The 22,852-nt window shown below is 43.4% G+C and overlaps 1 protein-coding gene and 1 pseudogene across 1 annotated transcript in view; one reads left to right on the plus strand and one right to left on the minus strand.

The window, feature by feature from the left end:
- Window positions 1–22,852, plus strand: part of ASIC2 (acid sensing ion channel subunit 2) — a 978,722-nt gene that overhangs the window by 572,224 nt on the left and 383,646 nt on the right. The gene's annotated exons all lie outside the window — the stretch shown is intronic.
- On the minus strand, window positions 20,616–21,332 carry LOC123929298 (annotated as a pseudogene).

Raw genomic sequence — 22,852 nt, forward strand, 5'->3', positions numbered from 1 at the left:
AGGAAGACAATATAGTGGGGAGGGAACAGAACCGTAATGAAAGCCAGAGACCCTGAGGTAGGAAGTGCCGCCAACCTCAGCAAAGCCTGGGAAATCGGTCTGCAAAATGAAAGACGTAGAGAGGAGCACCAAAAATAACCTTGAAGGTAACGGATGAGGCAGAGGAGAAAAATCAATTCAAGGAAAACATATTAAGCTCAGAAAAACTAAATGAGAACTGGGGATTGAGGAAGTTGGGATGGAGAGAGCAGCGGGGACTGGGAGCCTGGGGGCTGGGTTCCTCCTGCAAGCCAACTGCTAACAAGCTCTGTGACCCTGGGCAGGGCGCCTCACCTCTCTGAGCTCTTGCAGGCTCCTCTTGAAAATGACGCAGTTTGACAAGGTGGCCAGCAAAGCCCCCTGCGATTCTGACAGTCTGTGATAAAGGACTGCACAAAGCTAGCATGCTTTCACGGAGACAGTCTTGAGCAACTAGATGAAAGTGGGCACATTTACTGAGTCCTCCATATATTTTTACATATCTGGGTGCTTGTGAGATGTAAATGAAACCACAGGGGCTTGAGTTTCATTGTTCCTTCGCCTTCTGGGGGGGTCCTGAAATTGATGAGAATGGAAGATCGTGGCATAAGTTAGCAAGCATCAAAGAGGTTACTTGGACAGGATGCTGAGAATACATTTAAATGTTAGCATCACCAGAAATATGGTAATTATGTGAGAGGACGGAGGTGTTAACTAAACTTGCTGTTGTAATCATTTTGCAGTATATATGTGTATCAAATCTTCTCGTTGGGTAGCTTCAACTTACATATGTTGCCTGTCAATAACATCTCAATAAAGCTAGAAAAAGAAAAAAAGGAAAGGAGGCCCCAGTGCTCACCCTGGATGACACATTATTTACCTACAAATCCTAGTTATCGAGAAAACCACCTAGGACCTACAAGCCAAGCAATCAAGGAAGTAAAAGTAGCAGAAGGGAATTCGGATGCATCAGGTGCCTACAAGGGGTTTGGCATCTTTTATACGTCTCTCAAGTGTCAGCCTGTCCCCACCAGTGCGTCTACCCAAAGTTATAGGGGTTTTGCCTCACGGCGGTGTCTGAGTCAAGTCCTTGTGGTAGTGGGCTCTCTCTAGGCTACCTTCAGTTTCTGCTCTGGGCCATTGTTTCAAACACTGCTGGTCACCGCACAGAACCAGCGCTGTGGATGGTGAGCATGCGGCCAGCCACCCTGCCCCTTCCTGTCCCTTTATTTCCCAGAACACCACCATGGAAGGCTGGCTGGTTGTGTCAGGCTTTGCAAAGGTTGGCGACAACTAAAAGAAATGTCCCCACAAGAGGAGAGGAAGATGTAAGACTGGGTATTCCGGCGTAGTTTCACACAAAGGCTTGAATGCCAATGTCCATAGTGGATTTGTAATAGCCAACCATTGGAAACAGCCCAAATGTCCATCAACATGGACAAACAAACTGTGGAATGAGCACAGAGGGAAAGAAATGAATGAACTGTTATGGCATGCAACGCTATAGCGGGACCGCCAAATAATTACACCAAGTGAAAAGAGTCAGGCCAAAAGAAATTACTTGCTGTATGACTACGTTTATATACACGCGTGGAAAATGCAAGCGAATCTCTCGTGACAGAATGCAGATCAGTGGTTACCTGGTGTGGTGTTGGGGGTGGAGGTGAATTACAAGGGAGCACAAGTCAACTGTGGGGGATGACGGATACGATATTAACTGTGATGACAGTGTCCCAGGTGTCACTTGACACGTGGATGTCAAGGTGCATCAGACTGCACATTTTAAATAAATGCATTGTTTTATAGATGGGTTGTATCTCAGTAAAGCTTAAAAAAACAACAACAACTGTACATATCCTAGGACTGTCATCATAGACCAAGGAAAAAAATACAAAATTTAATAACCTTCATGGGGAGTTGGAGGTGCCCTCATGGGCACACACTATACCCTTTTCCCCTGAGAGCACGTCCTGTTTTCATACCCCGTGTGCCCCCCCCCCGCCCCTTTTCTGGAAATCCTCCCCCACCCATAGGCGGTTTCTGGCCCTGGATTCCAACACCCTCCCTCAGAGAAATCTGTGGCACAGGGACATTTCCCAAAATAGGAGATATTGTAGAAAAATAAGACCATAGACTCAGAATGGAAAATCAGCCTCTGTGTGTGTGTGTGTGTGTGTGTGTGTGTGTGTATGTGTGTGTCTATGGAAAACTGCTTTGCAAGAAGGAGAGGGTTATCCTCAACGACGGGCTGTAACCCACATATACCAGCATGCCACTACATCTGAAGTCACAGACCTTCTTTTACACAGGGGTATAACCCAAAGTCCTCCCCACCCCCATGCACTCATCCACACACTTGAGAACCAGTGAAAGGGAGGAAGGCTGTGAGATACTCAGCAGGAAAGGAAAGTCAAAGCCCGTAAGTGTGAATTAGCAACAGTCCGTGAGCCTGTTTGAGAAGCGTCCTAACAACATGTCCCTGAAAGGGGTCACAGTACTTCTGCAGTGAGACATTAAGGCCATGATACTTTATGAGACTTTACCTTCCTTGTGCTAAATACTGATATGTAGTGTTGTCTAATTTGGAGGGCCTTCATTAATAAAGAGCCTGATGGTGTTCACAAAATATTTTTTTTAATATTTTATTTATTTCACAGAGAGAAATCACGACTTAGGCAGAGAGGCAGGCAGAGAGAGAGGAGGAAGCAGGCTCCCTGTGGAGCAGAGAGCCCGATGTGGGGCTCGATCCCAGGACCCTGGGATCATGACCTGAGCCGAAGGCAGAGGCTTTAACCCACTGAGCCACCCAGGTGCCCCTCACAAAATATTTTTATATTTTTTATCTTGATACCTGGTCAAGCAAACCTGAGCCCCTTACAAGTATACCACACACGTGAACCTCCTGGTTCTTCTTTCCTGGCTAAAAGCCATTGCAAACACATGTGGATGCACACACACACATGCACACACACACACACCCCTCCCAACAAAGAAAACATCAATTCTCAGAGACAGATAGCCTATGAAACCTAACTCCACCATTAAGCTTTCCATTTCTTTGGATTTTGAGCAGGTCAAATTATTGGGGAAGAGGGACAGCGTAAGTGTGTGTAAACTCCCGACCAAGCTACCAGAGTGTGATGGAAACAAGAGCGAGACCATCTTTTTTTTTTTTTTAAAGATTTTATTTATTTATTTGACAGAGAGAGAGACAGAGAGATCACAAGTAGGCAGAGAGGTAAGCAGAGGGAGAAGGAGAAGCAGGCTCCCTGCGGAGCAGAGAGCCCATTGCGGGGCTCGATCCCAGGACCCTGAGATCATGACCTGAGCCAAAGGCAGAGGCTTAACCCACTGAGCCACCCAGGTGCCCCAAGAGTGAGACCATCTTATTTAAACCTCACGGCAGCTCTCTGAGATAGATACTGATGTACCCATTTCATAGATCAGGAAACAGAGGCCCAAAGAAACCAAGAACATGCCCACGATTTACAACCAGGGAGCAGGCCAGTCCAGATCTGCAGGATGACCCAAGTTAGGTTCCTTCTACTAGTCCTCACTACGTCTAAGCAAGCAGGTGGTATGGAATCTGAATACTAATGTGCAAATATGTTGGCGGTCAGTGTGTATTTGTTTGTTTATTTATTTTGCTTTGGGTCTACATGCCACTCAAACTTGGTTTTCCAGGTTTTGATTTCACAGCAGAGTCAAATCTGCTCACTACAAGAGTTGTAGTAATGCTCCTGTGTATTCATTCACGTAACAAATGTGTGTTAAGCAGCTACTATGTAGATGATGTTGAATGATGTTGATGATTCTGAGGAACAGCTGTAACTAATACCATCAATATCCCTGCTTTTGCGGACTCCCTATAGGGGACAGTGGCAGCCCACCCATGTGCCTACGGATTACTCTGTGACGAGAATTATGAGAAATGTGAAGAAGGGAAGAGAGAAAGTAGTGTGGGGGTACAGAACAGAGGACCTCATCTGGGCTGAGTGGCATGAAAGAAGTCAGGGACAGCAACAAACAAGCCATTGAGGATAAACCATTGGGCATTTTAAGCAAGAAGCAGATACAATTGGATATGTTTCAAAGTGAAAACTGTAGCTACTCCGAATAAAAATGGATTAAAGAGAGGGCAAGAGGGACGTAATTGGAAGGCAATTGCAACAGTCCAAGAATGAAATGTTGGTGACTTGGATCCAGGATGGCAGCAGGAATGCAGAGGAGTGAAGGGATTTGATTATTTTTAAGACAGAATTAATAAGATTGGGGGTTGGTTTTATGGAGGGGGAAGAGAAAGAGGGATGGGTCTCAAACAAATCCCAAGCAAGATCAACAATGTTTATAGGCGTGCTGAGAACTGAGAGATGGAGTCCTAGAAAGGAGTGGATTCCAGTGGTGGGGGGCAGGACGGGGATGGGGGTTCAAACCTTCCATTTGATGGCAAAAATTTACCAATTGATAAATCCTGAGAAAGGGTGTTTGAGAGTTTATTGTATGACTGGAAATTTTTTTGCTAGTTTAACAGTTTTCCAGGATAGAGAAAAAGATTGATTTGGGGACATGCTAATTTTGGGAATCCTAGGATAAGGTAGATGAGACAACATGTCAGGATAGCAGTTGGATATATGGTATGGAGTTTTACTGAGAAGTCATAAGAAGAAAAAGACATAACATTTAGGAATCTATTATATGCATTTATATATTTAATATAATTTATATATAATGTATATGTTTATATATAGGTGTATATATATATATTATTTCTAGCGTCTTCAGAATAGTTATTTAGCTGCTTGCCACCATTTATTAAAGCAGCCCCTTATTTTGGATGGTTCAGCTATTTTTAAGCTTCAGCTTATCCAGAAAATGCAGCAGTAGAGTTATTTTGTGAATCCCTTTATGTAGCTTTGGAACCCAGGTATGAAATTCCTGATCCAAAGAGTAAGAAGATCTTTGATGCTCTCTATATGGGAAACTTTCCATTAGAATCAGCAACTCTGATTTATTTTTTCATACAAAAAAAGTGGTTTCCAATTACCTAGAATGTCATTCATGTGGACCACTATACTTTCCTGGGAAGGTGATGGAGGGAGTTGCTTTGAAAACACAGCTGTGTCCAGATAACTCCAACAAGGTTGTTGAGCAAGAATGGGGTCTCTAGAGGCATGCTCAGAGGACAAGAAGCAAAGAGGTGATAGGATGGTGGCATCAGGAAGCTGCCTGGAAGCCTCAAAGCCTTCAGATGATGACAGTCTTAGAGAAGGTCTTGGCCTCTAAGCAGCAAGAATGTCTAAAGCTGGCTGGAAGGAGGAAGGCAGTTGGTTCTAGGGAGATCAGGAGGAGCTGAGCCCCCCACTTGAGGGCACCATCAGGCTCTTCCTCATCTGGACCACTGTGGGTTGGACACAGATGCTTCCTGGCAAGGAGATAGTTCAGTTGTGTTGGTTGTGTCATCCTTAGCTTGGGGCGGGAAGGACCAGGCAGGAGGGACAAGAAAAACAATGATGACCTGTTTATAAAATGCTTTCCTAGCCGCCATTGCATTTAACCCACCAAACCATTCTACTGGGCAGATATGATTGCTTCACGTAAAGATAGGGCAACTGGGGTGTTTGGAAGTGGGGATGACTGAGAGGCAGAATCAAGAACAGACCCAGCCTCCATCCCCTCAATATGCCTTACAGAGGCTAGGTTCAAAAGTTGCCTTCTAGGGGTGCCTAGGGGCAGTCCTTGTCTGCCTTCAGCTCAAGTCATGATCCTGGAGTCCTGCGATCCAGCCCCGTGCAGTGCTCCCTGCTCAGCAGGAAGCCTGCTTCTCCCTCGCGCACTCCCCCTGCCTGTGTTCCCTCTCTCACTGTCTCTCTCTCTGTGTCAAATAGATATATAAAATCTTTAAAACAAAACAAAGACAAGAAACAAAGGTTGCCTTCTAGAGGACTCATTCATTCAACAACTACTGCATCACTTGCTGGTCCATTTGGGGTAGGTATCAGGTACTGGGATGGAGAGACATGGTCCCTACCTGTGTTCATGTCTTATAGTTACTGTTACAAATTCCCAGTAACTTGATGGCTGAAAACTGGACATTTCGTAGCTCCCAGTTATGGAGGCCAGAAGTCTGAAAGCAGTTTCAGTGGGTAGAAATCAAGGTGTTGGCGGAGCCACACCCTCTCCAGAGGCTCTAGGGGAGAATTCATTCCTTGCCTCTTCCAGCTGCTGGTAGCTGCCAGCATTCCTTGGCTTGTAGCCACATCACTCCAATATCTGTCTCCATCCTCACACTGCCTTCTCCTCTGTGTGTCCTGGTTGTCTCACAGAAGGACGGTTATCCTGGCATTTGGGATGCACAGGGATAATCCAGGATCACCTCCTCCTCTCAAAATCTTTAATTTACTCACATCTGCAAAAAAAGATTTACCATATAAGGGAACCCTGACGGGTTCCAGGGATTAGGACCTAATATCTTTGGGGCCACCATTCAGCCTACTACACTGCCCTCAAGCATTCACAGTCTGAGGGGGGAAACAATGGCACAGACAAGCAATTATAACATAATAGATGATGTACAGTAATGCATTATGGATAGAAGAGGGTCTCAGGAGGGCTTCCCAGAGGAAGCAACATTTGAGCTGGGACATGAAAGATGAGTAGAAACGAGTCAGGCAGATGACTGGAGTGAGGCATTTGGGAGGGTGGGGTATCAAATCAGACCTCTGGGTGAGCGAATGACATGCAGGGAGTTCCGTTTCCATAGCATTAATGTGTTTGATTATCATCTAACTACGAATTATTTGATAGAAGAACTAGGGAAAAGAGTACTTTAGAACAAAAATAAAATGGCTTCTGTCTTCTGAAAGTCAGATAAAAGTGGGGATGACCACAGGAGGGAAAGGAAATTCATTGCACACATACAGTTATGGTAGGGCGTCTTCTGCTCCGGAGCATCTTACATTCCATATATTTCAAAGTGGTCCCTATGTGACTCCTCCAGCACTGCCCATCTACACTGATGTCAGGCAGCTATAGTGAGTGCATGCCAGCAAAGGTGAAAATGGAAAAGTAGGGAATCCTCACCCAGCAGCACCACACAGGAGACATCAAGCCAAATATATACTCTCTCTTCTAGGCGGGTCCCCCATGGCTCAGATCCTGGTCCATTTCCCTCCATGTTAAGCTAGACTGGACAGAGCCACCTTCACCCACTCCCAGAGAGCCTCCTGCCACCAGAACCAGCTCTTGGCAGCCAGGTTCCTGCTGCCTTTTCCTTGGTCCCCCTGTGGTGCCCTCAACTCCCCCAAGTCCACAGTAACACTAGAAGCAAAATATATATCCCCACATCTCTTCCAGAAAGGGGAAGTGAAAAAAGAACCCAGCTGTAAACACTCTTCTAGCTGTCTCCCAGCCCATCATGCCTGCCTCCTTCTGGCCAGTGGCCCCAATTCCCATCCTCAGTCTCAGGGCTCCTAGAGCGGTCGCTGGATGGACAGAGCAGGAAGGGGTGGGACTGATCTCATCCTGCCTTGCTCCAGGCTGGGGCACAGGACCACCACCTCCAGAGTTCTTCGTTTCCAGAGTGGTCCCTGTTCTTTCTCTGGAGCACTTTCTCTCTTTTCTAGAAGATTCCTTCCTTCACGGAACTACTGCTTCTCCAGCTCCATCTTTAATCACAGGAGCTGAGTGCCTTTTCAATGGGGACCCTAACCACAGGTGATTGGCCCAGCAATGGTCACCTGACCAGAACTGGGCCAATCAGAGTCCTTCAAAGGAGGTCTGGCTCCAGGAAAAGAACTGAGTCCCCTCAGGTGGCCAGAGCAGACGATGTGTTATGTCAGCGGCTGCAAGCAGCCACAGCCTGATTAGTGAAAAATGTCATTTGGCAGTGAACAATAAAAATAAAGTAGACATAAAGAGAAGTAGGAGGCAAGAGTCAGAGAGAGGAAGAGGTCTGGTTTCTTCATGATAATCCAATTCCCGATGCTGGTTTATCCTTGGCGGTCATCTCAGCCCTTCAGTTCTACAAGATGCTCCAGTCATCCCTTGAGGAACTGTCTCCCAACCTCTTTGCCCTCTTGAAGTTGCCCAGACACAGTTTCTGCTTTCAACCAAAAGGGAACTAGCTCATCATGCCTGGTGTTGACAGGTCCCTCTCTGAACAACCCTGCCTTGCCCACTCACAGCCCCTTCCAATGCTTTCCTCTCCCTAATGAACCTCACTCTTCTCTCTGTTCCCGATACCTAGTCCCTCTCATTAGGAGAACTGACTGCTTATGCCTGTCTCAGGCTATTTATGTCCAGTCTCCTGATATCTCCATTTCCAGTAGTACTTTGACAAATAGTTATACCAATAAGCACACCCTCCTTTGACAGACCCCCTTGACTTCTCTTGGTTAATGGCATCTCTAGGCAGGCCACCCAGGACACATCCAACACCGGGGACAGACTCTGATTCTGTTTTTCTTCAGATGCACTTAGTCTTCACCTCTCTGGCCCCATCAGACTCTCAGAAGTTCTCCCTTGCCATGTGATTGTAGGCAATTACACACAATCAACACTCCCTTGGATCCTATGCATTCACACGTCAGGACCTGAACACACAGGGCAGGCAGAAAGTGAGCAGGGATCACAGCTCATTCTGTAGTAATTCACCTGCAGACACCAAGGTGGAGAAGAAAATGTAGCCTTTATCTCCTGAACCTGGAGACTGGCAACCTCCCCCACTAAGAAGGTCTGCCAGATTACAAATGACTTCAGCATTGCAGTCAGGAATCCACACTGAGAATTCTAATCTTTCTCTCTAATTTGGCCAAATGCCTAAAGGAGTCATTTTCTTGCTGTAGCCACAGAGACTGGGAATTCCAGGCTCTGAGTTATAACTCAGGGTTACAATTATTAATAAACTCTCACCTAAAATTCAGTTTCATGTCAACCACTGAAATTACCCTTGCTGGTGTAATAGGGTTTACCATGTTCAGGCTCTTGAAGGGAAAAGAAATAATTCATGAGATTAAGCTTCAAATGTTTGTCCTCTTCGGTGGGGTTGTCCTTGGGAAGAAAAGTGGTCTTCAAACCATTTCTTTGCTGCTGACCAGCATGCTTATAACACAAGGGGGTTTGTTTTCTTAGAGTTCTCTTGTCCCATCTTTCTCTCTTCTGTAATAGAAATGGTCTCCTGCTCCCTCTGCAAATCTAGGAAAGTGCTTAAGAAAATGCTATATCACACACTTCGCATGAAAAGTACAAAGTACATAATGCAGTATTCAGTCCACGAGAAGAAGAGATCCAAACAGGGGATTTAGAAGGTCAACATGAGTGTTCTGTAAACATCAAAATAAGCAGTATATGTACGGTGCCACCTGGTTGCAGCATGCTTTCTCATATGGCTGTTGGTTTGAACAACAACCCCAAGGGATAGAAAAAGTCATCTGACTCCCATTTTCCAGTGGATTTGTGCCCAGAGACAGCCAACACTTCCCCAGGTGTCACTGCTGATGCGTAGCATAGCCCAGGCTTCACCTCCCATCTTCTGATTGTATACGTGATGCTCTATCCACATCATCATGCCTCAAGGAAGTTATCTACTACAGTTTTTTTTTTAATATTTTATTTATTTGACAGAAAGAAATCACAACTAGGCAGAAAGGCAGGCAGAGAGAGAGAAGGAAGCAGGCTCCCCGTGGAGCAGAGAGCCTGATGTGGGGCTCGATCCCAGGACCCTGGGATCATGACCTGAGCCAAAGGCAGAGGCTTTAACCCACTGAGCCACCCAGGCGCCCCTATCTACTACAGTTTTAATTTAAAATAGGAGCAGCAGGCTTTTTTCTGCCAAGGGCCAGGTAATAAATATGTTATACCTGCAGGCCATGCCGTCTCTCACAATTACCCAATACTGGGCACTGTACAAAAGGAGCCATAGACAATATGGAGACAATGGGTGTGGCCAAAGTACCAATAAAACTTTATTGACAAAAGTGGATGGCAAGCCAGATTTGGCCTGCATGCTTTAATCTGCCCACCCCCTGGTTTAAAAGTATCAAGACCAAATCTTTATGTGAAAGTTAGAGCTAAGGTTGAAGTCAGCAACTCCCGCTCCCCTCACTGATGCTGACATGAAGGCCATTTCCATTTCCCAGTAGCACAAAATTCCCTGCCACCCTACCTTTCTTGTGGCATAGTCAGCACATTCCCAACCTACCCTAACACCTACCCACCCCGCCCCTAGAAGAATGGAGCTTCAAACCATGGAGGACCCTGGGAGAAACACTAATGGAAACAGTGGCTATTAGGTTGAGCCTTAAGGGTACAAAAAGTAGGCTTTTAAGGTTTTTGAATTCCATATTTTCCAATAGGCCATGAATTCAGTTCTTCCCTACCCCTCTGTGTCCCTGCCCCATTCACTCCTCATTCTTTCCATCACCTCCTGGTCTCTCTTCACCTCTCAGTCTCTCCAGCGCTCCAACTCACACTTTCCCTGGCATCATTTCTAGCTCTGACTTAAAAAAAAAAAAAAAAGGCTTATATTCTGGCTTCCAAATGCCCAATAGCACCTTCAAAACAAGGAGAAGCTTAGCTGACAGGTCACACCTCCAACCTTTTAAAAGACTAAAGGAACTTCTAGCTGTAAAGGAGTGAGACATCAACAAATCCTCTTTGCAAAAAAACAGCTATAAAACTAGACAAAATTGTCAAAAACAAAAACAAAAACAAAAAACAGCCATTTCAAGTCTGGCAATTGGCCAAAGGCAAACAACACATTTGAAAACTCTGGAACTTTAGGTAGGAATAGCAGGAGTTTAGGGCATTCTTGCTGGCCATGAAAACCAGCAGCTTTACAGCCAGAGGGGGCTGACTTGAGGGAGAGTGGAAGGCAGACCTGTGCCAGCTGTGAACGTGGAAACTGCAGCTCTCCTAGTCTCAGGTTGAGATCCCAGGTAAGGTAAACCACAGACCCAAGACCTAGCCAGAAGTTTAACAGGGAGACCCTGGAAATGATAGATGAGAGACTACAGGGGGCTTGATAAGCTCTCTATACATCCATGCCTGGCCTGGCTGTTCAAACATCAGGGACCTGTGGGTGCCTGGTGGGCAGTAAAAACCATGGCAAAGCTGAAAATTGCATGACCTTTAAATGCACTCCCCAGCCCACACAGAGATCACCTGCAGGAGGTGGGTAGCCCTATTGGCTAGAGGTGTTTGAACACAAACTCCCCCCAATCATTGGATGACCAGTAAGCTAGGTGGAAAAAAAAAAAAGACTCAAGGATGACAAGCTAAAATATAAAAATAAGAAATTTTTAAGAAACTAAGCAGAGACATAAACAGCTGGACAGCACATGGCAAAAAATTGTGCAGATTAAGGCTAGGCAAATGGGCACAGATTACAAAAACTGAAGCAAAAAGGAATGCAAAATGTGACTAGGGCTCTAACAAGTGAAGGAATTGAATTAATAATTAAAAGTCTTTTATACACATAAAAAGCTCAGCCCCAGATGGCTTCACTGTTGCGTTCTATCACATTTTTAAAGAGGAAATAATACCAATCCTCCATAAACTCATTCAGGGAATAGGGGAGTGGAGGACACTTCCCAGCTCGTTAGATATCGCTGGTATCACCCTACTACCAAAGACAGAAAAAGGAACCACAAACAAGACCTACAGATCAATATTCTTTATAAACATAAATGCAAAATGTCTTAAATATTAACAAACTGAATTGATCAATATATTAAAAAGATTATGCATCCCGAGGAAGTGGGATTTGTCCTGGAGATGCAAGATTGGCTGAACATGTGAAAATCAATTCACGTGATATGCCATATCAAAAGGATAAAGAACAAAACCCACATAATTACAATAGGTGCAGAAAAAGCATTTGACAAAATCAACAAAATAAAAATATAGGGAACTTCCTCACTAGATAAAAGATACCTATGGAATAAATGAAACAAGATGGGATCGGGAGGGAGACAAACCATAAGAGACTCTTAATTTCATGAAACAAACTGAGGGTTGCCGGGGGGGTGGTGGGTAGGGAGAGGGTGGTTGGGTTATGGACACTGGGGAAGGTATGTGCTATGGGGAGTGCTGGAAGGTGTGTAAACCTGGAGAGTCACAGCCTGTACCCCTGGGGCTAATAATATATTATATGTTAATAAATAAATAAATAAATTACAAAAAATAAATAATGCTTAAAAAAAGTATTACTGGGAATTCAATAGCTTGTATATTAGAAAACAAGAGATATATGGTACTTATGCATTATATATCTTGCCATCCAAAGACTAGCCTGACAAGATGTTATAGATGATGAGTTTTCATCAGGGTCTTCAGAAGTGGAGCTCTGGGCCAATACTCCTGATGCTTGACTTGTGATGTCTTTATAAAGCTGAATAAACTGGTACAAATTCATTAAAAAAAAAAAAGATACCTATGGAAGCTTTACAATTTATATAATACTTAATGATGAAAGACTGAATATTTCTCACAGCAACTCTCATAACTCCTGTTCAGTATTATGCTGAACATTCTAACCACTGTAATAAGGCATGGCAAGGAAATTAGCAACACACAGGCAGGAAAAGAAAAAGTAACACTTTTTATTCTATTACAGCATGATCCTATATGTAGAAAAACCTATCTGTATGTGTGTATGTATGTATGTATGTATGTATATGTATAAAATCTATCAGAAAAAAACCACGACTTGAACTAATGAACAAATTTTGCAAAGGTGCAGGATACAAGATCAATGTTTCAAAATCAGTTGCATATTTACATGCTAGCAATGAACAATCCAAAAATAAAAACTAGGAAAATAATCCCATTAACAATGGTATAAAAAAGAGTAAAACACTTAAAAAATAAATTTAACAAAAGAAGTGCAAAACTTGATTGCTAAAAACTATAATGCTGAGAGAAATTTTTAAATATCTAAATAAACGGAGAGATAGTCCATGTTCATGGTTTGAAGGACTCAGTATTCTCTCCAAACTGATCTATAACTTCAAATCAAACCCCAGAAAGTTATCAAAGTTCTTTTTTTAGGAAATTGACAAGCTGGTTATGACGTTTATATAAAGATGCAAAAGAGGTCAAATAAACAGAACTATTTTGTGAATGCACAAATTTAGACTACCCGATTTCAAAACTTAGTATTCATCTACAGAAATTAAGGAAGTATGGTACTGTGACACCCTAAGAATAGACATAGAGATCAATGGACCAGAAATGAAAGTCCTAAAATAAATCCTTTTCTCGATGGTCAATTAATTTTTGACAAAGTTGCCAACTCAGCTCAGTGGGGTAAGGATGGTCTGTTTAACCAATGGTGCTTCCATACAAATTTAAACCCTTACATCATAGGATACACAAAAACTAGCTCAAAACTGAGGTGCCTGTGTGGCTCAATCAGTTAAGTGTCTGCCTTCAGCTCAGGTCATGATCCCTGGGTCCTGGGATGGAGCCCCACATCAGGCTCCCTTCTCAGTGAGGAGTCTGCTTCTCTCTCTGCCTCTCCCCCTCCCCCACTCATGCTTCCTTGTGCATGTGTTCTCTCTCTCTGAAATAAATAGAATCATTTAAAGAAAATAAATAGAATCATTAAAAAAAACCATTTAAAGAAAATTAAAGCTCAAAATGGATAACAGACCTAAATGTAAGAGCTAAAACTACAAATCCTTATGGAAGAAAATCTTTCTGACTTTGCATTAGGCAAAGACTTCATAGATACAACACCAAGAGTATGGTGCATAAGAGAAACAATTTGACAAATTAGACTTCATCTAAATAAAAAATAATTATTCTTCGAAAAGCACTATTAAGAAAATGAAAAGATGAGCCACAGAGTAAGAGAGACTATTTGCAATATAAATATTTGCAAGTAATATAAAGGACTTCTATTCAGAATATGTAAAGAACTCTTACAACTCAATTATAAAAGACAAACAGTTCGTTTTCCTTCAATGGTCAGAAGAGGGGCTCTTGACTGGCTCATTCAGTGGAGCCTTTGAACCTTGATCTTGAGGTTGTGAGTTTGAGTCTCACATTGAGTATAGAGATTACTTTTAAAAAGACCTGGCGGGGGGGGGGGGGCACCTGGGTGGCTCAGCGGGTTTAAGCCTCTGCTTTCAGCTCAGGTCATGGTCTCAGGGTCCTGGGATCGAGCCCCACATAGGGCTCTCTGCTCAGCGGGGAGCCTGCTTCCTCCTCTCTCTCTGCCTGCCTCTCTGACTACTTGCAATCTCTGTCAAATAAATAAATAAAATCTTTAAAATAAATAAATAAATAAATAAAAAGACCTAGAGGCACCTGGGTGGCTCGGTAGGTAAGTATCTGCCTTTGACTCAGGTCATGATCCCCAGAGTCCTGGGATCAAGCCCCAAGTGGGGCTCCCTGCTTATAGAAAAATCTGCATCTCCCTCTCCCCCTCTCTCTGCCCCACCTTGTGCTCTTGCTCTCTCTCTGTCTCTGAAATAAATAATTAAAATCTTAAAAAAAAAAAAAAGGTAAATGGGCAGAATACTTTGGTAGACATAATACCAAAGAAACCAAAGAATTGTTAATAAGCACATGAAAAGATACTGCATATCATTAGTCTTTAGGGAAATGCAAATTGAAACCACAAAGAGATACCACTCTGTATCTACTAAAATATCTCTAATCAAAAAAACCAACAATTGCTGATCTCAGTGACTATGAAAAAACTGGAGCCCTTAGTCATTGCAGGTTGAAGTACAAAGTACAGCCAGACTTAAATTCTCTTGTGCTCCTCTGACTCTGGGCTCTTCGCTTTTCTCATCGATCTTCTGTCTGGCTTCCTAACAACCCACTTATGAAACTCACCATCTCCTTGCCTTCCACATGCCCAAAACCCCACTCACACAAAGCACTGATGAGTATAGAGTATAATTCATTCTTTTAAAAAAAGATTTTATTTATGTATTTAACAGAGAGAGAGATCACAAGTAGGCAGAGAGGCAGGCAGAGAGAGAGAAGGAAGTAGGCTCCTTGCTGAGCAGAGAGCCCAATGCAGAGCTCAATCCCAGGACCCTGAGCTCATGACCTGAGCCGAAGGCCGAGGCTTTGACCCACTGAGCCACCCAGGCACCCCAAGTATACTTTATTCTAGACACCTCATGAAGCCAAAGAAGAGGAAGTCATCTACACTAGAGCACTTAAAGCAACTTTACATAGAACATTTGATATTCTTTTTTTTTTTTAAAGATTTTATTTATTTATTTGACAGAGAGAGATCACAAGTAGACAGAGAGGCAGGCAGAGAGAGAGAGAGGGAAGCAGGCTCCCCGCCAAGCGGAGAGCCCGATGCGGGACTCTATCCCAGGACCCTGAGATCATGACCTGAGCCGAAGGCAGCGGCTTAACCCACTGAGCCACCCAGGCGCCCCAGAACATTTGATATTCTTAACATGCTCTCAAACCATCTCTGAGAACATTCACAGGTCCTTCACGCTGTGTTGTTGTAACTCCATACCCTCTCTTCTTTTGTCTTTCCATCCTTCTTTCCACTCCTTCTTCAGCCCCCAAATATATATTTATATTCATATTTGTATATGCATATATTCTTTTCTTCTTCCTTTCTCATGAAGATCAGTTTATCTACCTTTTTGAGGTTTTGTCCATTTTCATGCCAAGTGGCTTATCGTGACATTGCCTCAAACCATGGGATCAGCCAGGTTTCCAAATTGAAAGTTACAAAAGAGTGGAAAGAAAGAAGAAAAGAAGGAAGGAAGGAAAGAAGGAAGAAAGGAAGGAAGGAAAAGAAAGGAGGGAAGGAGGGAGGAAGGGAGGAAAAAAAAGACTCCAGATGATTTAAGCAAAGACCTTTGTTGATACTGAGTTGCTCAAAAAATTGCCAAGAAGACTGTAGAATAGAATCATCCTCAGAAAATAAGCAGGAACACAGGTAGGCTGTGCAGGATAGCCCACACTCTAGAACAAGACCGGAGAAAATCCTGTTTCTGCCACCATTGAACCCAAGACAATGAAGTTCGCACAAATGGGTGTGCCACCCCATCCGTAGAAACAGGATGCCTCTGCACGCCTCCACTACTGCTTCCAGAATTCCCCACCATCATTGTTTCTTGGCCTCAAAGTCTGGAGTGTTTGATTGGTTGGACCCAGGTCCTCTGCCTGCCTCCTAACCACAAAGGAGACTGGAAAAATGAGTCATTGGACTTTTCAGCTGTTAGGGTGAGAGTCTCTTCTCACCAAATTCCATACCATAGAGAAGTCTCCAAACATAGGAAGGGAATTCAGATGTTGAAGAACCCCAAAATAGCAAAAACAGCCTTTATGACTAATTTGAATAATGAGAAAATGTGCTCAACATAGTGATTCAGAAATTCTGATCACCCTGATTTTCTTTGCGTAAGTTCTGTTTTGCTGTATCCAAGATAATGAAGAAGAAAAGTTGGGGGTTTGGCCTGAGTAGGAAAGGTAGGACATTCCCTAATTCTTTGCATTGTTATGCACGTCCTGGCCCTCCCAACCATGGGTCCTCTCTGTGTAACTATGCCTTGTTTGCCCAGGGCTGGCACAATCCTTAAACAGCCCACGCCTCCCTCCACACTGAAGCAATTACAGTTCTGTAAACAAATGCTTACCTTCTCCTGCCAGCTGCTATTTAAAGGAATCTTGAAGCCAAACTCACCTTTAAAGGGAAGAATCCTAATTGTGATGGAAATACATATTGTGATGGAAATATCACAATTACCATGAAATTTTGCATATTGGCTGTTAAGGTAGAATTCACCTAACAATATTGAGCCACCATTATAAATATACATTTCTCATGACATTTTCTGGGACTCTCCCAGAGAGCTCCTGGTTAGAATAAAGTAGAAATGTCAAATGCAGGGAGCCCTCTACTCTGGGCCCATTTTTATTTTATTATTCAGCTCATTCTTGGCTGCCTAATAAAAGCCTATAGTTTACTCTCATGACTTCTACGTGTTCTTTGGAATAATCTCTTTAACTGTCTAAAAGGCAGAAGGATATTCCGTTGGGAATTCATGTTAGACCCAATAACCCACGTCCTCCCAGGCAGAAATGGAATGTGGAGGTCTCAGTGACCAAAGGGGCCTCATAGGTATGTTATCTTTGTCCCATATAGATATGGGACATAAGCCTTTTTTATTTTAAAATAAAACAAAAGCCTTTTTATTTTAAAATAAAAGAAATACAGGGACACCTGGGTGGTTCAGTCGGTTAAGCATCTGTTTTCAGCTCAGGTCAGGGTCCCAGGGTTCTGGGATTGAGCACCCGCATCAGGCTTCCTGCTTCTCCCTCTCCCTCTGTCCCTCCCCCCAACTCCTGTGCTCTCTCTCTTTCCCTCTGCTCTCTGTCTCTTAAATGAGTAAATAAAATTAAAAAAAAAAAAAAGAAACACATTTCTCAAGAAGTCCCAATTTCTTATGGTGGGAAACAATATTTCAATTATGGTGGGAAACCATCTGTGTCCTAGAGGTGTTCATTGCTTCTAGACCTTTTCACTGGACCGAGCTAGAAAATATACACACTCCAGAGATGGATACTTGAAACTCAAATTCACAACTCCTGCATTTTACCTAATCTCTTCCCTCTTACATCTGTATCTCCTTTCTGCCAAACTGGGTCTCCTGGTTTCTTAAGGATGCAAGAGATAATAAGGTTAGAATTCCCCATGATTGATCATTTGCTTTATCTCACATTACCCACTCAGCAGTCTCAGAAAAACAATACAAATGCTACTACCACAAATACGATTACTGAAAATGATTGGAAAAAACATCTGCATATGGGGCACCTGGCTGGCTCAGTGGGTTAAGCATCTGCCTTCAGCTTAGGTCATGATCTCAGAATCCTGGGATCATACCCCACCAGCATCTATTCGGCTCAACGGAGTGTCTGCTTGTCCTTCTCCCTCTGCCTGTCCCCCTGCTTGCGCTCTCTTGCGCACTCTCCCTCTTAATTAAATAATAAAATATAATGTTCTTTTTTAATCTGCATATGGTCCCCTTATTGTCTCCTGAACTTGAGTTATCGCACTGTATCTAATTTTCAAATCATACAGACTTGCAGACTATGCTCTCTGCCTTTTGGTCCGCATTCATCTTATTTTTATATTAGCTGTGTTATAATGCTCACTACCAGCCCTTCAGACCAGTGTCTCTGGCTACTTTACGCTTATCTGAAGCTTATTATCTAGTAAATCCCTCGGGAAGAGCTCCTGGGAATACTCTTCCTTGAGTTCTTACATGCGTATAGTAGTTACCTGTGCCCTTTGTACATGTCAACCAGTTTTTCTGGATATAAAACCCCCGAATTGTATTTGCTTTCCTTAGGTACCTTAAAAACATTACTCCATTGTCTTCCAATATAAAGCATATTGTCAGAAAGTCTGATAACCTAATTTTTCTTTCCCTTATAAGCCATTTCCTCTTTTTTGGCTGCATGCCTAAATCATGGTCTTCTGCCTTGTTATTTTCTTCTTAAAGTGCAGCAATTTTACCAAAATGCCTCGCTATCCATCATTCAGGCTCAATTCTTCAGGTGCGCTGTGTGCGTGTGTTCTTTCGATAGGTAGGTGCAGATCTTTAATTACTGCTGTTGTTTTAGGAGAGTTTCCTTCAATTATAATTTCTAGTATTCGCTCCTTCCCCGGCTTTGGCTTTGTTTTTCAGGGGCCCCTGTTGCTACATATAAGGTAGTCCATGCCTCTTTCATATTTTCATTTTCTCTCAAGTTACTCTTATCTTCTTTTTTCTCCTACTTTTTTTGAGCGTTACAGTTTTCTTCCTTTTGACCTTCTGTTATCTGGAAGGCCTTATTTATTATGTCTGTGTACTCTCGTGCTTCTTCGAGTTTGGGTCTTCCTTTCTGCAATGACTTTACCCCTTCTTTTGTTCTTTTTCCCAATGTGTCATGTAATTTCTGAGGTTATGATTATAATGACACTCACTTAAGTGGATGATGATGTCATTTCCTTAATGTCTTTCAGCTCCTTTGGAAGTAAGAGGTTGCAGGTTTTGTTTGTTTTGTAGGTATCTCTTTCTGGAGTACTTTCACTGCCTAGAAAGGTGTTACTTTGTTCCTTATTCTCTTTGTTCGAATAGTAATTTTGTGTGACTTTCACCCTCAACATTTTTATGATGTTTGTTTTTAAGTAAATGAAATTTTCCTGAACTTTGTGAAAGAGGCCCTCATTCTGGGAAGTTTTCTAACTGCTCGGGGCTCCCTCTTGGGTTGTTTTTGTGTTGTATTTAAAAATATGTGGGGTGCCTGGGTGGCTCAGTGGGTTAAGCCTCTGCCTTCGGCTCGGGTCATGATCTCAGGGTCCTAGGATCAAGTCCCACATCCGGCTCTCTGCTCAACAGAGAGCCTGCTTCTCTCTGTCTCTCTGCCTGCCTCTTTGCCTACCTGTGATCTCTGTCTGTCAAATAAATAAATAAAATCTTAAAAAAATAAAAAAATTAAAAAAAAATAAACATATGGCAGCTCACCTTCTGAGATCTCCTGGCTCTGCTCCCCTACCCCACTTGTAAACGGACCTTCTCTTTTCTTTGATTCTATATTCCTCTTCTGCTCAGTTTTGCTCGCACACCCAGCAATTTCTCATTGGTATGTGGAACCTGTGTTGGGGATCCCTGGCTCGTCAGTTCTCAACATTCACAGGGTCTGGACTGCTCCATCCCTTCAGACCTGGCCACAGACCCCTTGCATTCACCCACTAATAGTTTGGGTAGAACCTTCCAGCTTCTTTCTTTCTTTCTTTCTTTCTTTCTTTCTTTCTTTATTTCTTTTAAGTTGTATTTAATGTTGGCTAACTCCTATTTAGCATCTTTTAGAATGCAGTATCCCAAAAGATGCAGGAAAAAAATTATTTTCTAATAGAAATTAAACCCATTATCATAAATAGTTTTTTTTAAGTAGTTTTGTTTTGTTTTGAAGATTTTATTTATTTATTTGACAGAGGAAGAGAGACAGCGAGAGAAGGAATACAAGCAGGGGGAATGGGAGAGGGAGAAGCAGGCTTCCTGTTGAGCAGGGAGCCCCATGTGAGGCTGGATCCCAGAAAACCTGAGCATAAGGCAGACGCTTAACGACTGAGACACCCAGGCACCCCTAAAAGTAGTTTTGTTGTTTTTTTTTAAGATTTTATGTATTTGTCAGAGAGAGAGAGAGCAAAAGAACAAGCAGTGGGGAGTGGCAGGCAGAGAGAGAAGCAGGCTCCCTGCTGAGCAGGGAGCCCAGTGCGGGACTCGATCCCAGGACTCCAGGATCAAGACCTGAGCTGAAGGCAGACGCTTAACTGACTGAGACACCCAGGTATCCCTAAAAGTAGTATTAGAAGACAGGAACACAAACACATTGCAAACATACAATTTCCTAGCAAGATCTTTAAGTCTGTAATTCTCATATAAGTCACTTTCATTCTTTTTCAAATAAAAATGTCATAGAAAGTTCCCATTCTCTGTAATTAAGTCTTCATAAGTTATACAGCAGTAATGTTACTTCAAGTAAAACTTCATCAAATACTCAACTTTGGCATAATATTCTTAAATATTTTTACCTTTGAATAGAATGAAGGAGAGGCATCAAGTCCTACGTAAACTAATCTTAAATGAAGGTAATTCTTGGTCTGTTTGAGAGACTTGGTTTTTTTCTTGTTGATCTTGTTCAAGACCCTTGAAATCTTCCAAAGGAAGACTGCTTAAGGCAGTGGGTAAAATGTGTTCTGATGTGCCCTTGGGTGATACGTTCTTTGCTTCCAGATTCTTCACCAGGAGCGTGGCTTTGATCCCTCCTCCTGTTGCTCTGTGTTGTTTTTGTAAGCAAGTTTTCATCGTCTTGCATAAGCTTGTTAGTTTTTTTCCCATTCAATTACACTCTTTTTCTTTCTGCTGCCATAGGAGTCCTAAAAGTATAGCTGTGTTATGTTATGCTTTTAGCATAACTGTATTCTGTAGTTCTGGCTGACTACTAACATTTGATCTTAAACTAGATGGTCCTGTTGGAGTACAACTGTTGTTTTCCTTCAAAAGATTCCTTGACTTGAGTTTCATGGACTTTCAATAGGTACAGAAACCTAAACTGGTTGGAATTGCATCCATTGTAAGTCGTCGAGCTTGTCCTTTGAGTCAGAACAAGAGACTTCAAAGTGCTTTGAACAAAGAAAAGTGTTTTCCTGGCACAAAATTGTTGTACCTAAGTGGGCGAGCCCATTCTTTTCTTCTTCTAGGATCCAGAGGGAGCCTGTGGAGGCCGATGGTCATGTGTGTGTTGTGGGTGGCCGGCCTTTCCCTGCCCCTCATTCAGCCCTGTTCTGAGCCTGTTCGGAGGCTCTGGCTGCCCCGCTTTCTTCCGACAAAGGCTGGGCAAACGAGGCAGGAGAAGGACCCACTGAGAGGAGTCGCAGAAGCGGTGGGAGAGACAGGTGTGTGTATGGGGGATGGGTGGTGCCAACCTTTCCTGTCTCTCTATCAATATGGCGGACTTGAGGCAGCACAGCAGACAGTCCTGAAGCTCCAGTGGGACACAAGCTGTCCCCTCCCGGCCCCCCAAAGGGAGTGGGACTAGTGTGTCTCTGTGGCAGCCTTCTTTGGAGCAATTACAAAGGTAATAAGTCTCTTCCCCTTCCCCTCATCGCTATGAAACTCTCCCACCTCGGCAGAACTTCCGGTTCTTTAACTGCTATTTACCAATTGCCTCCCCACCTACCTGCTTTCCAGGGAACCTCTGTTGGCTGTTTGGGTACGGTTCTTTCCTCAGGGCCATCAAGTACCTGACCACCCCCTCTGCTGCCTCCCACGAAGATGCTGAGACCGCAAGGGGCTTGGGCTTTGGTGATTTGTCTCCGCCTACTTGTGTGTTTCAGGGTTCATGGGAGTAGCTCTTCACCCAGCTTGCTGTCACTGTCTGTAGATTTGGTCTCTAGTTGCTCTGTTTATCTTATGGTGGGAATTGCTGAAATTCAAAGATCGTGCTGCTTTCATCATTTCTATGTATGTATGTTTTTTTGCTTGTTTTTGTGTGGACTAACTGGCAATGATTTTCCATTAGAATTCAGATTTTTGGTTTATCTTGAGAAATTTCAATGTCTAGTTACACTGCACCCGCATTCCCACTTGGCAGCAACTGGCTGGGACTAAGCAGCAGCCTCGCCCATTAGAGGAATGTGGGCTGCCCCATGCGTTCTGTCCCAGCACACCCCATCCTCCACCATGGTTTCCCTGGCCAGATGACCCATTTACACAATCTTTTGAAGGCATCTACACTGTGACTCCTGTTCTGGGGCCATTGACAGGAAGGGGAAAATACCCAGGAGCCCCTTACTTTCTTACCCAGAGTTTTATGCTGAGTAATGCCCCGCTCCATATAACACATTTCCCCCACAGGAACCTGGGATTCCCTACTCCTTTTTTTTTTTTTTTTTTTAAAGATTTTATTTATTTATTTGACAGAGAGAGAGATCACAAGTCGGCAGAGAGGCAGGCAGAGAGAGAGGAGGAAGCAGGCTCCCTGCAGAGCAGAGAGCCTGATGCGGGGCTCGATCCCAGGACCCTGAGATCATGACCTGAGCTGAAGGCAGCGGCTTAATCCACTGAGCCACCCAGGCGCCCCCCCTACTCCTTTTTTAAAAAAGATTTATTCATTTGTTCTACAGAGAGAGAGCATGGGGTTGGGAGGAGAGGAAAAGAACAAGAGGGAGAGAATCTCAAGCAGATCCCACACTGAGTGAGAAGCCCCATGCGGGCTTTGATCTCACAACTATGAGATCATGACCTGAACAGAAACCAAGAGTTGGACTCTTAACTAACTGAACCACCCAGGC

The sequence above is a fragment of the Meles meles genome, chromosome 18, assembly GCF_922984935.1.
Source record: "Meles meles chromosome 18, mMelMel3.1 paternal haplotype, whole genome shotgun sequence".
Taxonomy (NCBI): Eukaryota; Metazoa; Chordata; class Mammalia; order Carnivora; family Mustelidae; genus Meles; species Meles meles.